We start from the raw sequence: 17,163 nt of genomic DNA, 5'->3' as shown, positions 1-17,163 counted from the left end.
AGAGCTCGAACACCTCATGCACACTCATCGCCCCCAACTCGTCTTCGTTGTCGGAGACACGGCAAAGAAAAGATGTCATGGAAAGCCTTCATTGGAGGCTTGGTCTGAAGCATGTAGTTTCGTTTCACGGGGAAGGGAAGGGGGGAGGTCTAGCCCTGTTCTGGCATGAGAGTTTAGAAGTCGAGTTTTTAAAATAAATGAGATAATTATCGATGTAATCATTATTGATATGAAAAAAAGGAAATAAATGGAGGTGCACGTTTGTCTATGGGGAACCTCGAACCCGCATGCGACATCATATGTGGGATTTGTTATAAAAAATCTATGATGAATCTACCCTGGCTTATGATGGGAAATTTCAACGAAACATGTGATAAAGTGAACATTTCTTAAAAAAGGAAAGAAATGAAAAACAGATGTGGGAATTTAGAGAAACTTTATCCTTCTATGATCTTCAAGACCCGGGGTTTAATGGGACTCCATGGACATTTGATAACAAGCAAGTATTAAGAATGTGAAAGTCCGGACGGATAGGGTGGTGGCGTCTCCGAGTTGGTCAAGTATTTATCCCCAAAGCCATGTAAGCAAGACGGTGTTCTATTTATTTGAGGTTGCCCCATGCAAATATTGTTTTTATTGTTTCTACCAGTTTTCGGGGCCGGATTATACGGCCCTAGTTGGGGGCGGATTATCCGGCCGACGAAATATCCGTCCCAAATGAATAATCTGGCCAAATATCCTGCCTCTATACATGGGCTCACGTTTTTGGACCCGCTAAGGTCCTTAGCCGTTTTCGAGGGCTAAGGGCTGATAATCCGTCCCAGAGTGGATAATCCGGCCTAGGGGATCCCCAACGGTCATATTTCGTTGGGAGAGAGTATATAAGACCCCCTTCTTCCTCCTTGGGCTGGTGGCTTCTCCCTCTCTCTCCCTACTCTATTGTTGACTTTGAGAACCTTCTTCTCCCTCTAACCCCTCCATGATTCTTGCTCATATTTGGGAAAAAGAGAGAGGAGATCTAGATATACATCTTGACCAATCAAATCCCTCTATGAATCTTCATATGGTATTATGTTGCGTAACATATGGAGATTCTAACAAAGGATCTCATGAAATGTATTGTGTTGTATTATGTTGTTTTTTAACATTAAGAAAGCACCAACATTTATATTAGTCTAGCTATGACTAGTATAAATTTAATTTATATGCAAACACAATCTATCACATGAGTGAAATCGAAGCACGAGAGGATATCGTAAGGACTTTATGTTAAAACCTAGAGTTCGTTATAGCTAGTATGTTGAGGACCGCATGGCTAGCTTACGGTTCGACGAGATAGAGAAGGATGCAACATCTGCGTAATTCTTGAGACATTTAGATTTAATTGTGTATTATTTCTTACATTAAGAAATCATTAAAATTTATCTCATTCTGACCTTGACTAGTATGAATCTAATGTATCCGAACCAATCTATCGCCTAAACAAAACCAATGCACAGAGGATATCATAAGGACTTTATGATAAAATCTAGAGGACGATATGGCTAGTTTGTTGCGGACCGCATGACTATATTAGGGTTCGCCAAAATAGAGAAGGTTGCAACTGCGTAATTCTTGAGATTATTTTCGGTGTGCATTGTCTCCTCTGTGAGACGCAACAATGTATTATGCGGGTGTATACGATAAAACATTCTCGATGTATTTTCCGCATGTGTATGATAAAAACGACAAGCACTCTATGGTATTATGTTGTATTTGTTGTTTTTTACATTAAGAAAACACCAACATTTATATTAGTCTGGCCGTGATTAGTATAAATTTATATGCAAACAAATCTATCACAAATGAGTTAAGTCGATGCATGATTATATGGCTAGTTTGTCGAGGACCGCATGGCTAGATTAGGGTTTTACAAGATAAAGAAGGATGCAACTTCGTAGATCTTGATATTTTTTCAGATTCGATTGTGTATTATTTCTTACATTAAGAAAGCATTAAGATTTATCTCAGTCGACCTTGACTAGTATGATCTACTAGTTAGAATTTAATGTATCCGATCATAATCTATCACCTAAAGAAAACCGATGTACAGAGGATATCATAAGGACTTTATGATAAAACCTCGAGGACGATATGGCAGGTTTGTCGAGGACCGCATGGCTAAATTAGGGTTCGTCGAGATAGAGAAGGATGCAACTGCGTAATTCTTAGGATTATTTTTGGTGTGCCTTGTCTCCTCTATGAGACGCAACAATGTACTATGTGGGTGTACGATAAAATCTTCTCGATTCATTTACCACATTTGTATGATAAAACGGCAAGAACTCTTTGGTATTATGTTTTGTACCACATGGAGATTCTAAAAAGGACCTCATGGAATATATTGTGTTGTATTATGTTGTTTTTTTACATTAAGAAAGCACCAACATTTGTATTAGTCTGGTTGTGACTAGTATATAAATTTATATGCAAACAAAATCGATCATACATGAGCTAAGTCGATGCATAGAGGATATCGCAAGAACTTTATGATAAAACCTAGAGTACATCATGTCTAGTTTCTTGAGGACCGCATGGCTAGATTAAGGTTCCACAAGATAGGGAAGAAAGCAACAGCGTAATTATGGAGATTTTTTCAGATTCAATTGTGTAATATTTCTTACATTAATAAAGCATTAAGATTTATCTTAGTCTAGCCTTGACTAGTATGAATTTAATGTATCCGAACACAATCGACCACATAAACAAAACCGATGCACAGAGGATATCATAAGAACTTTATGATAAAACCTAGAGGACGATATGGCTGGTTTGTCGAGGACCGCATGGCTAAATTAGGATTCATCAAGATAGAGAAGGATGCAAGCTGCGTAGTTCTTTAGATTATTTTTGGTGTGCCTTGTCTCCTCTATGGGACGCAACAATGTACTATGTAGGTGTACGATAAAACATTCTCGATTTATTTTCCATGTGTGTATGATAAAACGGCAAGCACTCTATGGTATTATGTTTTGTACCACATGGAGACTCGATCTAATAAGGACCTCATAAAATATATTGTGTTGTATTATGTTGTTTTTTTACATTAAGAAAGCACCAACATTTATATTAGTCTGGTTGTGACTAGTATAAATTTATATGCAAACAAAATCTATCACACATGAGTTAAGTCGATGCATAGAGGACATCGTAAATACTTTATGATAAAACCTAGAGTATGTTGCAAACAGAGCTTGACTCCGGTGGTTAGGTTCCTTGTGGTGATACCAGTCCACACAGGTTCAAGTTCTAGACTTAGCATGGATGTTTGCATTTACCTGGATTAATTCTAGGATTTAATCGACGCTATGCTTTCAGTGGTAGATGACGTGTTCATAGGGGTGATTGTACCTGCGTGTTTGTGAGCGTCTGCGTTGTACCGTGTTCTAAAAAAACTAGAGTACGTCATATCTATTTTGTTGAGGACCGCATGGCTAGATTAGGGTTCCACAAGATAGGGAAGGATACAACTGTGTAATTCTGGAGATTTTTTCAGATTTGATTGTGTATTTTTTTTCTTACATTAAGAAAGTATTGAGATTTATCGTTGTCTGGCCTTAACTAGTATGAATTTAATGTATCCAAACACAATCTAACGCCTGAACAACCGATGCATAGAGGATAACATAAGGAATTTATGATAAAATCTAGAGGACGATATGGCTGGTTTGTCGGTGACCACATGGCTAAATTAGGGTTCGTCAAGATAAAGAAGGATGCAAGCTGCGTAATTCTTGAGATTATTTTTCGTGTTCCCTTGTCTCCTCCATGAGACACAATAATCTATTATACGGGTGTACGATAAAACCTTCTCATTTTATTTTCCGTGTGTGTGTGAAAATACGGCAAGCACTGCATATGGTATTATTGCAATTGTCTGGTGTGATGTACAGTTTCATTTGTAGATGCAGGTGTAGTATCTCCAACACTTCAATGTTGGTTCATTCATTGTTTAGTTGTATTTTCCAAGTAACAAATGATTTGTCCCCAATAACATGTCCTTTTTTAAGTTCTGGATTTGAGTTCAGATAGTCCTTCAATTCTCCAGGCCCTTTGCACTAGCCCGAGTTATTCACCGCCAAGTTCCGATAAGGATTATATGCAGTACAGTAGCATTTCATCTATGTATTGCATCTCTGATTTTCTCTTAGGTTTCAAATTTCCATTGCAGTTTTCATGTATGTTGAAAATTCACACTCATTTGCTACGCCGAGTTTATGAGTGTTAAGTTTCTACCCTCATGTATCGTGCTACAATATTAAAGATTTCATCATGTGAGTCATCTGTAATCTAATAGTATCATATACTAATGCATTTATGTTTGTGTACCATAGAGATTCTAACAAGGACCTCGACTATCCACAATGAGAGTATCATAAGTAGTATCATGCATGCCATGTTGGCAAAATCTGATGTGCCGCCAATTAATGAGGTGGAGATGGGAGTGGTATCATAATATGATATCGTATCATAGCACGTAAAACTAGAAAATTTAATGACAAACACATCATGTCACAAATTTGCATTAGATTCTACAAAACATTAAATGTGATGATACTATGATAGTACTATGTTATGATACTATGCATTGTGGGGTAGTATCAAACTAGTATCATGTGCATGATACTAGTGTATGATACTTCCATTCGACTAGTCTCATGAAATGCATTGTGTTGTTTTATGTTGTTTTACATTAAAAACCCCACCAAGATTTATATTAGTCTAGCGTGACTAGTATAATTTAATTTATATGCAAACACAATCATCACGTGAGTTAAATAGATAAAACCTAGAGTACGTTATAGCTAGTCCATTGAGTACCACATGGCTAGATTACGGTTCGACGAGATAGAGAAGGATGCAAGTGCGTAATTCTTGAGATTTTTAGATTCAATCGTGTGTTATTTCTTATATTAAGAAAGCATTAAGATTTATCTCGATCGGCATTGACTAGTATGAATTTAATGTATCCGAACACAATCTATCGCCTAAACAAAACCGAGGACCGCATGGCTAGTCAAAATGTAGTTTCAGGGGGAATATCGATGAACCGCATGCCTAAGACATTTGTTCTCGAATCCATATAGATTTGCTAATCGCCTATATTTGGTAGATGTAAAGGTATTATATTGAGGGTTAATATCTCTATGTTGAGTGTTATTATTGATCATGTATTCAAAAAATGACAGGAAAATTATATTACCATGCAACTTCTGTTGAATGAAAATTATGTAAATTGTTTGTGAAACTCGTTTACTTGTAGGGTTTTCTAAAGTTGTCCTTAGTCGGAGTTCATGTGAGGACGTATGTGAATATTGGACTAGCATATCGCTTGGGTTATAAGCTGTGTGTCACGCATGCCATAGACATGAAGATAGCAAACCGAGTGATGTGGACACATGATATGAACAACTAGAGGCCGCTACCAACTATTTTCCGAGTAGAAGTACATGTGTCATGTCTATTCGCGTGTGAACATATAGGGTCACACACTTAAGGGGTTGAAAGCCTAATCCGAATTGGATCTGCATTTGACTAGGCTCTGGGTCCTAATGGGACTCAAGTGTTTAAGCTCATCAGGGATGCCTATACAAGAGAGGGTTCGGTGTTGAACCACTCTGCACCTAGGCACCGCCACTCATCTCACGCCTCAGTTGCACGTGCTGACCTAGCAGTCCATAGATATGGAGATGTCAAACCAGTGATGTAGACACATGTTATGAACAACTAGAGGCCGTTACCAACTATTGTCGGACTAGAAGTACCTGTGTCATGTCTATTCGCGTGTGAACATATAGGGTCACACGCTTAAGGGGTTGGAAGCCTAATCCAGATTGGGTCCGCATTAGACTATGTAAGAGATGGTGGGGCGAGCTGATTAGGGTTGAACCACTCGACCTAGCCGCCACTCCTCTCATGCCTTAGTGCTGACCTAGCGAGTTCGGCGTGCGGCGCTTCCACTTCGTAGGTGTGGATACTTTGGAGGTGCTGCATCCGTAGCACTTGGACGAGCCACACATGAGGGAGCTTCTCAAGGACCGCCTGACGTGCTTCATGATCTAATCTGGTAGAAAATTTTGTTTACGGGTAATCTCCTGATCTATGACTACATCAATCCTAGCCTACCCGTATACCTAAATCTCCACCATCATGATTCGGATGTTTGTGGCTCTAGCATTGGACTTCACCTTGTCCGCCTTGGCCATCAACTTCCCTCCAACAACTCTCAAATCCATCTCCTTGAGAGCAACGCTCTGATCGTCCCACTTACGTTTATGTTTGGGTTGACTCCCGCCAACTATCACGCATCTACTAAGGTTCCGAAACGAATTCCAAGCACCCAATAAAAATATCCGGGCCGACATTTTATCCGAGATGTGTTCGGGTCATTTTTTGTGCATAACCAGCGGTATCGAGACTGGGCCGATATTCGAGCATTCAGGTATGATTTTTATGTGCATTGTTGCAAGCGAGACTATATCGGTAGGAAAATATTCAGTTCACCGGCGAAAATTGCATCCAACTTTTTGTAAATCAGGATCATATGAAATTATACATTTTTTCAAAATCGGACTGCATAAAAAAAATCGTAAGGTTGCTTCCACTTGTTGGGAAGAAGAATCACATTTTTTCTACTCTGATGGTACGATGACGCTACCCAACGGTCCATACTGCTGCAGAGCGACCGTCGGTCGTCGGACGGTTGTACTGGCCTGCATCGACTACACGGAGCGGCAGCGGGACCTGGTATAGGATTCCAATCAATGCCCGGGTGGCTTCTCTGATCGATGTACTATATGAATCCGCAAGAGGCACTGAATGTCGGTGTATGAAGGACTTCATACGATAGAACGACTTCGAACGATAGAGTATGCAATCCAGGAATCTGAATGTGTCTGGTGCTGTCTGGCATCTGAGCATATTATATATTTAAATCATTCAGCAGAAAAGTTTGCTGAGAAAGCATGCACGCGCATTTCCCGAGTGCCATAAATTTACTTGAATGGGGCGAATTCAAAAACGTTAATGCATCTGAATAGCAGTACAGAATCTACTACTCCAGCGCGGATGGACAGGTAGCGTCCAGAGTGCCGAGCCATACAGTCCTGCCTTTAAAATATGGATGGATATCTATCTCCAGGTACTAGTAAAACCAGGAGTTTAAGTTGGCACAATCAGATCAAAATAGCTTAACGAAACCCACAGAATATGTCATTATAACAAATTAAAATAATCTGGCTTTATGGGGAGTACCGCCTAGAACGACGGAAGAGTACAACACCAATCGCTATAAAGTCCTGCCATTTTTTCAATTGTATTGGAATCATAGACACCAGCAACATATTTGAAAAATGAATCCCAAACTGGACGCTCTAATTCTTATGATGTACAAACAAATATATTGGCAACCTGCATGGTCACGATCAATTTGATGATAAAAGACAAGTTTTCATGTACAGTTATAGTTTCTCACACATTAAGCTGGAACATAGTTCTTCTATGTTACATGAATTGTTGATCAGATTGAACGGAAGGCCTATTTAAATAATATGAAGGCAACTATAGCAAAACAGAGTAACACCTATACTGACTGCAGAGATGCACTCATTAGCATAACTGTTTGAAGATCTCAAAGCTTTATCTGATTAATTCCTTCAGCTTGTGCTCCCTCTGCTCAAACTTACTGATGGCAGCCAAGGAAACTCCTGCCAGATGCAGCCATATCGAAAGCCACCTTCAGCTGCGGGACATTGCCATGGCGGCACCTGTTATTTGTGTTCACCTCCGGCCCTAAAAACACGGATCAGGGATCTCTGAAGGGAGATCAAAAATCGCATCGCTGGCGGCAGAAGATGAACACATTGGCATAGATGTTTAAAGAGCGTGATGCTCTCTCGTTGTTGTGCCGGATAACTTCCTTAAGCCTGAGCTCCCTAGTCTTCATTTGGTGTTCCTTCTGCTCAAATGCAAGCTGCAGGTTGTTTTTCTCAGTCCATAGAGCTATGTATGCTTGATCAGTGGGCGCTTCCACATCATTTGGCAGAAGTTCGTTTCTTGAGTTTAACCCAAGCAAACTCCACAAGCGAATTAAAGACCTAGTTAATACAGGATCCAAGGTTCGTCGATCCACACGACAAATGAGCAACGCTCCGCCCCCTGCAAAATGACAAGCGCATAGACCAGAATCTTCAGATAAAGTTTTTATTTACACAATGATAAGACAGTCTATATCTGAATTTTCAATGAATGTTAATATAGCACGTGTTATTCTTTATAAACAAAGAGCTACACTTACTCGGGGAAGGAATCACTAGCATGTATGTGTCTTTGAGAAACCTTCTACAACTGACCGTACAGAAATTATATTCACTGTTAGTCATCACCATACTTCCTCACCATTCCGACTATACAGATCCCTGGTATTTCATTCCCTTGTACAGTATTATCCATCAATTGTCACAGCATAGCCAATCTTTTCATGAAGTGGAGCAACTCGTTACAATCAGATCATGTATTGGTAGTCCTACACCCCCAGTGACAAATTTCTTTGGCTACCTTATCTCATCGTCATGTTTTCTAAAATTGTGATTAAAAGTTCTGCTGTCAACACACACCATTACACTTGGTTGGGAATATAGGTGACCACAAATTAAAGCACTTTTTTCTCTTTTTATACCTGCTGTCAACACACACCATCACAAACAGATTGTTAACTAAGATTACAGAGCACAACTAGCCAAAGGTACAAGGCACGGGACAATAATCCATAAACAATTGTGCGTTTCTGATATCTCAGTCCCTCCCCTCCAAAACAAAATTGCTTTGAGCTGGAAAACAGTTAGCTCACCTGACGAGCGCATCCAAGGAATCTTCTCCTTGTGGCGGCCATGTCAAAGGCAACCTTCCTCTACGGGGCGTCGCCGTGACGGCATCTGTGATGCGTCTTCAAATCCAGCCCCGTGAAGCCCGGATCCAGGATTTCTCGAGGCAGATCCAAGAACGGATCGTAGTCGTCGAAACTCTGGATTGGAAAACATAATCGTTGAATAAGATAAATAAGCCAAAAATCGGGGAAAGGATGGACAAGAATAATGAAATCACCTCATTGTCAAGCTCAGAATCCCAGCGAAACCATCGCTCCGAAGGGACGACTCTGGGACGCTTCCGTCCGCTTTGGATCCGGGCCACGGGGACATGACGGGAGCTAGGATTCCTCCGGTAAAGGAGGCGGCGCAAGATGAGATCCCGAACGCCGGGGTGGGTGGGGGGATGCGCGATGAGGGGAGCTCGATGTACGCGGGGTCCAGCATGGGGCCCACCACCAGGAATCTCTGGTGGAGTGGCGGATAAATCCAGTATACGGGAATACAGAGTCTATACGGGGAGATGCCACTTGCCTGGTCAACTGAAGGCTCAAATCCCTAAGTCACACATGTGGTCCAGATATCACAAGCGCCCCATTTCATTTCATTAGTACCATCTGCGGATCGATCTAACGTGTGGAAAGATATCTGTACCGGATCTCAAGATAAAAAAAAGTCAAGCTGAGATTTCCTTTGTTCTCTTCCTAGTGTTTTTTCTATCATTTCCTAGGGTTCAGTTCTATCCCGACCTATTCCTACCTCGTGTCCTGTCGCCATTTCACCCTCATGTGGATGGCTGGAGTGTTTGTTCCTTTAGATTCAGACGACACGTCGAGACCCAAGATCACGTGTTTTAACTTTATTTAAAACTGTTTGACCACAGTCCGCTGACTAAATGATTAACTCGGACCGAATGGGTCGATTGAGCAGTTGCGCATGCTGGTCTAGCAGCTAGACAGCCACCACCAATATATCCAAATAAATCAAAACAAACCAAAAACTAAAACAAACCAAAAACTAGAACGGACCAAATGAATCTCCGTTCCCTCACCGGCAGCACCCGTGTCTGAACCGGCTGGCCGCCGTTCCTGCTCCCTGCCGAGTGCCGTGCCTGATTGCTTGTTGACTTCACCCAGTGATAATTGGACTTTACGAACAAATGGAGGAAAGCCAACCTTTCTGATGGTTTTGTTACTCTAGACCTCACTCTCTCCCGCCTCCACACAAGTCGCTTACTTGCCGTCGTCGCTGATCGAGCGCCGATCTCGAGCTAGCTAAAGCCACACTCCAAGTCACAGGTCAGGAGAAGAGGCTGATCGAGTGTCCATCTCTGATCGAGATTGTCCATCTCGAGCTACAGCAAACGCCGGCCACACGAACTCCATCGCAGGTCAGGTCAGGAAGAGAAGCCGGCCATGTCTCCGCGGCCGCACTTCCTCCTGCTCACCTACCCGCTCCAGGGCCACATCGCGCCGGCGCTCCGCCTCGCCAGGCGCCTGCTCGCCGCCGCCCCCGACGCGCTCGTCACCTTCTCCACCACCGAAGCCGCCCACCGCCGCATGTTCCCGGCGGACGCGCCGGACGGCGCCGACGAAGGCCGCCTCGAGCTCCTCCCGTTCTCCGACGGCACGGAGACCGGGTACGTGCCGAGCAGCGACCACGCCGCGTTCAACGCCTACGTGGCGGGCTTCCATGTCGCGGGCGCGCGCAGCGTCGGGGAGCTCGTGGACGCGCTCGCCGCGCGCGGCCGCCCCGTGACCCGCGTCGTGTACACGATGCTCCTGCCGTGGGCCGCCGACGTCGCGCGAGACAGGGGCGTCCCGTCCGCACTGTACTGGATCCAGCCCGCCGCCGTGCTCGCCGTCTACTACCACTACTTCCACGGCCACGCCGGCGTCGTGGCCGAGCACCGCCACGACCCGTCCTTCCTCGTGCGGCTCCCGGGCCTCCCGCCGCTGGCCGTCCGGGACTTCCCGTCCTTCATCACCGACTCCACCGACCCCTCGGACTTCTTCCACTCCATCTACACCACCACCCGCGACCTCTTCGACGCCCTCGACAGGGAAACCCCCAAGGCGACGGTCATCGTCAACACATGCAAAGAACTCGAGACCGGCACGCTCGGCGCCCTGGGAGCGTACGAGGTCCTCCCGATCGGCCCGGTGCTTCCGGCCGGCGACGAGGCCGGCCTCTTCAAGCTGGATGACGCCAAGTACATCGAATGGCTGGACGCCAGGCCGGTCAGCTCCGTGGTGTACGTCTCGTTCGGGAGCCTGGCACGGATGGCCAATGAGCAGCTCGACGAGCTGCTCCGGGGCCTCGAGGAGAGCGGGAGGCCGTACCTCTGGGTCGTCCGGAAGGACAACAAGGCGGAGCTCGCCGAGGCTGAGGCGCGGATCAAGAACGGCATGGTGGTGGAGTGGTGCGACCAGGTGCGGGTGCTCTCGCACGCGGCGGTGGGCTGCTTCGTCACGCACTGCGGCTGGAACTCGGCGATGGAGGCCGTCGCGTGCGGCGTGCCCATGGTGTGCGTGCCACAGATGTCCGACCAGCGGATGAACGCGTGGCTCGTCGAGTGCGAGTGGCGCATCGGAGCGCGCGCGGAGGTGGGGAGCGACGGCGTGCTGCGCGCGGCGGAGGTGAGGCGGCGAGTAGAGGAGGTGATGCATGGGGACGCGCGGGGCGCGGCGGCGGACTGGAAGCGTGCGGTCGTTGAGGCTCTAGTGAAAGGTGGCTCGTCAGATCATAATCTCAGAGCTTTCATGGAATGCATCACTAGTGACGTGCAATGATAAAATTAGATCATGTATGAGATTATTCAGACTAACCTGCTGCAAAGATGGGAAATCATTCGTCTCGCATATCTTGTTTCCACTTAAGCACTCCACCGAAAAGGTTGATTGGGCAGTTTTCACTGAACTTTGCTGAGAGGTGTTTTACGCTTCATGCTTTTATGGTCTAGGAACTCATGCGGTGATCCAATCACCGAGAATTTGTGTCGCCATGATCTGGCCGGTCTCCATACATAAGGCCTACCAATCACGTTCTTAGTTCTTCCAACAAATGTTCTTCTGTACTGGTTAACACCCATTCAAAATAATAAATAGTAGGAAATATAGCAGAAATCTTGCATTGAATTTGTAGTAACTTTTCCTCTACTCACATGTATTATCCCATTCTATAAGAGGTGTTGGCATTGCTTTTCCTCTCACTTTTCATAGAAAATCTTGCTAGCTGTACTACAAGAGAATAATTCATGTTTAGAGTTTTGCTAGTGGGAATTAGAGGAATCGGGAACAAATTTCGACTATGTAGATGCTACCGCAGCTCAGCCTTCTATGTGTTCACTCGTAGGGCGGATCTAGAAGGTCTTCATTGTGGATTTTAGCCCACCCTAGGATTTTGTGACGACCCATATACCATACTAGCTGAGAACTGATAGACCGGCACGGTTGCCGTAGTGTCCATGTCAGATACATAATGGCACATATTTGGGGGTGTTCGTAGTTCTTTTGAAGGTCTACTGCACCGAAAGGTTTGGAAGCAATCGCAGTTAGAGAGAGCTTGAACGTATCACAAGATCTCAATATTTCTAGGACACAATTTGCTAGCGACTGCATATCCGTGATCAAGGAAACTAAGGGGCAGAGCACGGGGAGTTACTGCCACATCCTTCGAGTAAGGCAAGATAGGTGCAAAGGGTCTTGCTAATGCGACCTTTGTGCATGAAAATCGATCATCCAACAAAGAACCCCCATAATATCTAGACTTGTGTTGTCGTCGCAGGTTGGACGATATGTTTGATTTGTTGATCCGTTTGAGGGTGTTTGTATCCATGCACTTTAAGAAATTAATAAAGAGGCTGGATGATTCGTTTAAAAAAAGATCTGTCTCACTATCTAGGCTTATGTTTGTCACACGCAGAGGGATTGGATCAACAAGATTGCAGCGTGTTCTCCTTGTGTTCCCTATCTTACTACAAAAAATCGTGGCATCAATATCTTTCCTATTGTTACTCTGTGAATACTTCTGTAGAAGGTAGTAGTAACATTTGGGTGATAATAAAGCTAGGATGGCATTTTGGCAATAGAAATCCTTCACGGTACATAAACCCTTAATTTTTTTCCAACAAATGAGCAACCAATAGGTGTTCAATGGTACAGTACTCGTGAAAGCTCGGATGGCATATCTAGCTTTCAATTGACATCGTACAGTACAATAGATATTTTCTTTTGTTTGCATGGTATGTGCTGCGCTTACTATTAGGTCATGATATAAGTCAGGGTAGCCTTGCTAACTTTCCCCAATCACTTTTTATGCTTTCACATTCATACAAGAAATTTAGCATACGAGAGAGAAAAAAAGAGAAATAAAGTTCAAAGTCATGTAGGTAGGAGTGAGAGGGATCGGAAATAGAGGTTGTATGCGTGGAAGTGAGAAGCGTGAGTCCGTTTGGATGAGCACCAAAATTATCACTCCCAAAAGACTGGTCATGCCAATGTTTCTTAGACATTGTTTGGTTAGGCCATGTCCAACTGGGGGTCGCAATCCGGACCGCCTTTTGTTCCGCCTAGGTCCGGATGCACCGGCCTACGGAGAGGTAAAAGGCCGCGGTCCTGATGCGGGTGACAGCGGCTCCAATGGTGGCCCCGAAACATTCGTGGCCGCAATATATTTTTTTTAAAAAAAATTATAGTTGCCATTACCGGCCATGAATATTGAGCAAATAATTCGCTAAAAAGATAGAAATTAAAGTTGCAACATACATAGTTCAGATACAACTAGCTGGCACACCAGAGTTTCAAAAGCATGATAAACAAATCACATTTCTCGAGCTATAATGATCTTCTTCTTCTCAAGCCGTGCCCCTGGGTAGGGTCCATGTCGTCGGTCAAGGGGGTCGCCATGATCTTGTCCTTCTCGCGGAGCAGGGCGATCTCCAACTCCTTTTGCTTGTTGTCCCACCTCCTTTGCGGCCGCACGAGGCATTGATCTCTTCAATCTCGAGCTTCTTGGTTTGTATCTCGAAGTAGTTCTTGACAACCTCTTCCTTTTCCCATCGCTTCCTCTCATCCCTCTTCTCACTTGACACCTCCTTATCGGCAATGAGCTTCTTGATCGTCTCCATCATCGCTTGCCAGGAAGCCTCTCGCTTGGCCTCCGCCTTAGAACTCGTCCGCCCCCTTGGCCTCTTCATGGGTGAACTTGGAATCTCACAATCAGCATCGATGACATTGGATTGACCGGGCACGTTGGCATCATATCGTAGGACACATATAGGTCGTGCCATTTGGGGGCAATACTTGAGCGCCCTCCAACAATGGACCAAGTTGAAGTTCTTTTGCTCATTGGACGTCTCGAATTGGCCCAAAGATTAGGTAATCATCGCTTCTTCATCTTCTCGTAGGCGGCGTTGAACTTGGTGGTATGCTATTAGATCCACGCCCACCTTTCCGTGAGCGAGGCCCATTAAAAAACAGTGCTGCCAATGTGGCCCATTAAAAAGGCTTCGGCGGGAGGATACATGGGCATGCTCTCTTGTGAAATCAAGGAGTACTGTGTAGTACTGTAATTCATACATGCTCTGGGTACCAAAAGAATTTCTTCCTCTCTCACAATATAGTGCCTTGACTCATACATATTTCTTAGGGATACATAAATATTATGGCGTTGATGTTGAATATTCCGATTAATTGTTTAAACAGATTTTTGCCATCTCCTCCCTAGTCACCAACAACTAATGTTATCTAAAACGAGTGGCTACTCTACACTTTATTACCATCTACTTCAGTAGATACGAAGATATCAAGCTTTCAATTGACATCATACATTAGATTTTTTTTTGCATGGTATATCATGCTGCACTTGCTATTAAATCATGATATAAAACAGTGTACCATTGCTAACTTTTCCCAATCACTTTCCATGCTTTCACATTCATACAAGAAATATTGCCAGCGGAAATACGAGAGAGAAAAATAAGAGAAATAAAGTTTAAGTCATGTAGGTAGGAGTGAGAGGGATCAGAAATAGAGGTTGCATGTGTGAAAGTAAGAAGCTACATTTGGAACATCGTCAAAGTTAGCACTCCCACTCTCCCAGAATACTGGTCATGCCATCGTTAGGTTAGCCACCAATTCTAACTCGACCCGCGGGGACTCGTGCACCTACTTGCTTTTTGCTTAGACGTGGGCGGAACAACAAGGCAGATAATGAGATGGAAGGCAAGCCAAAAGAGTGGCACAATGCAAACATGCAACGAGCAAACCAGCCAAATAATGGATTCAACTCCCGCTCTTCAATAGAACTCCCATGTACAATGGGATCACTTGTATCTTTTGCAGTCAAATAGTGATATGACAACCTGCAAAACTATGTTTCAAAAAAAAAAAAGGTAGAGAAACGGTGTTACTGACTGCTCTGTTCTAGAAACCTTTCGGCGAGCAACTTAAAATTGATTAAATTAAAGACAAGTCGATTGTATTCTCTGTATAACCTCACTCTCGCGCCTCCACACAAGTCGCTTGCTTGCCGTCGTAGCCGATCGAGTGTCGATCTCTGATCGAGATTGTACACCTCGAGCTAAAGCGAAAGCCACACGAGGGCCACATCGCGCCGGCGCTGCGCCTCGCCAGGCGCCTGCTCGCCGCCGCCCCCGACGCGCTCGTCACCTTCTCCACCACCGAAGCCGCGCACCGCCGCATGTTCCAGGCAGAACCGGACGCGCCGGACGGCGCCGACGACGGCCGCCTCGAGCTCCTCCCGTTCTCGGACGGCACCGAGACCGGGTACGTGCCGAGCAGCGACCACGGCGCGTTCAACGCCTACGTGGCGGCCTTCCACGCCGCGGGCGCGCGCAGCGTCGGGGAGCTCCTGGACGCGCTCGCCGCGCGCGGCCGCGCCGTGACGCGCGTCGTGTACACGATGCTCCTCCCGTGGGCCGCCGACGTCGCGCGCGACAGGGGCGTCCCGTCCGGGCTCTACTGGATCCAGCCCCCCCGCCGTGATCGCCGTCTACTACCACTACTTCCATGGCCACGCCGGCGTCGTGGCCGACCACCGCCACGACCCGTCCTTCCTCGTGCGGCTCCCGGGCCTCCCGCCGCTGGCCGTCCGGGACTTCCCGTCCTTCATCACCGACTCCACCGACCCCTCGGACTTCTTCCACTCCATCTACACCACCACCCGCGACCTGTTCGACGCCCTCGACCGTGAAACCCCCAAGGCGACGGTCATCGTCAACACGTGCCAGGAGCTCGAGCCGGCCACGCTCGCCGCCCTTGGAGCGTACGACGTCCTCCCGATCGGCCGGGTGCTCCCGGCCGGCGACGAGGCCGGCCTCTTCAAGCAGGACGACGTCAAGTACATCGAGTGGCTGGAGGCCAAGCCGGCCGATTCCGTCGTGTACATCTCGTTCGGGAGCCTGGCCAGGATGGCCAAGGAGCAGCTCGACGAGCTGCTGCGGGGCCTCGAGGAGAGCGGCCGGCCGTACCTCTGCATCGTCCGGAAGGACAACAAGGCGGAGCTCGCCGAGGCTGAGGCGCGGATCAAGAACGGCATGGTGGTGGAGTGGTGCGACCAGGTGCGCGTGCTCTCGCACGCGGCGGTGGGCTGCTTCGTCACGCACTGCGGCTGGAACTCGGCGATGGAGGCCGTCGCGTGCGGCGTGCCCATGGTGTGCGTGCCACAGATGTCGGACCAGCGGATGAACATGTGGCTCGTCGAGTGCGAGTGGCGCATGGGAGCGCGCGCGGAGGTGGGGAGCGACGGCGTGCTGCGCGCGGCGGAGGTGAGGCGGCGAGTAGAGGAGGTGATGCAGGGGGATGCGCGGGGCGCGGCGGCGGACTGGAAGCGTGCCGTCGTGGAGGCTCTTGGGAAAGATGGCTCGTCAGATCATAATCTGAGAGCTTTCATGGAATGCATCACTAGTGACGTGCAATGATAGAATTAGGTCATGTATGAGATTATTCAGACTAACCTGCTGCAAAGAAGGGAAATCCTTCGCCTCGCAGATCTTGTTCCCACTTAATCACTCCAAGTTTTCACTGAACTTTGCTGAGAGGTGTTTTAAGCTTCATGCTTGTATAGTTGTCTGGTCTAGGAACTCATGCGGAGATGCAATCACCGAGAATTTGCATCGCCATGATCTGGCCGGTCTCCATACATACGGCCAACCAATCACGTTCTTAGTTCTTCCAACAAATGTTCTTCAGTACTGGTTAACACCCATTCAAAATAATAAATAGTAGGGGACATAAAT

The 17,163-nt window shown here is 46.1% G+C and overlaps 1 pseudogene; it reads left to right on the top strand.

Moving 5' to 3' along the window:
- The first annotated feature begins 10,121 nt into the window (after positions 1–10,121).
- On the top strand, positions 10,122–16,911 carry LOC124683819 (annotated as a pseudogene).
- The last annotated feature ends 252 nt before the right edge of the window (positions 16,912–17,163 follow it).

This window comes from Lolium rigidum, chromosome 1 (assembly GCF_022539505.1).
Source record: "Lolium rigidum isolate FL_2022 chromosome 1, APGP_CSIRO_Lrig_0.1, whole genome shotgun sequence".
In the NCBI taxonomy this organism is placed as follows: Eukaryota; Viridiplantae; Streptophyta; class Magnoliopsida; order Poales; family Poaceae; genus Lolium; species Lolium rigidum.
The sequence above is the reverse complement of the archived record's forward strand: the minus strand, read 5'-3'. Positions and strand labels throughout refer to the sequence as shown.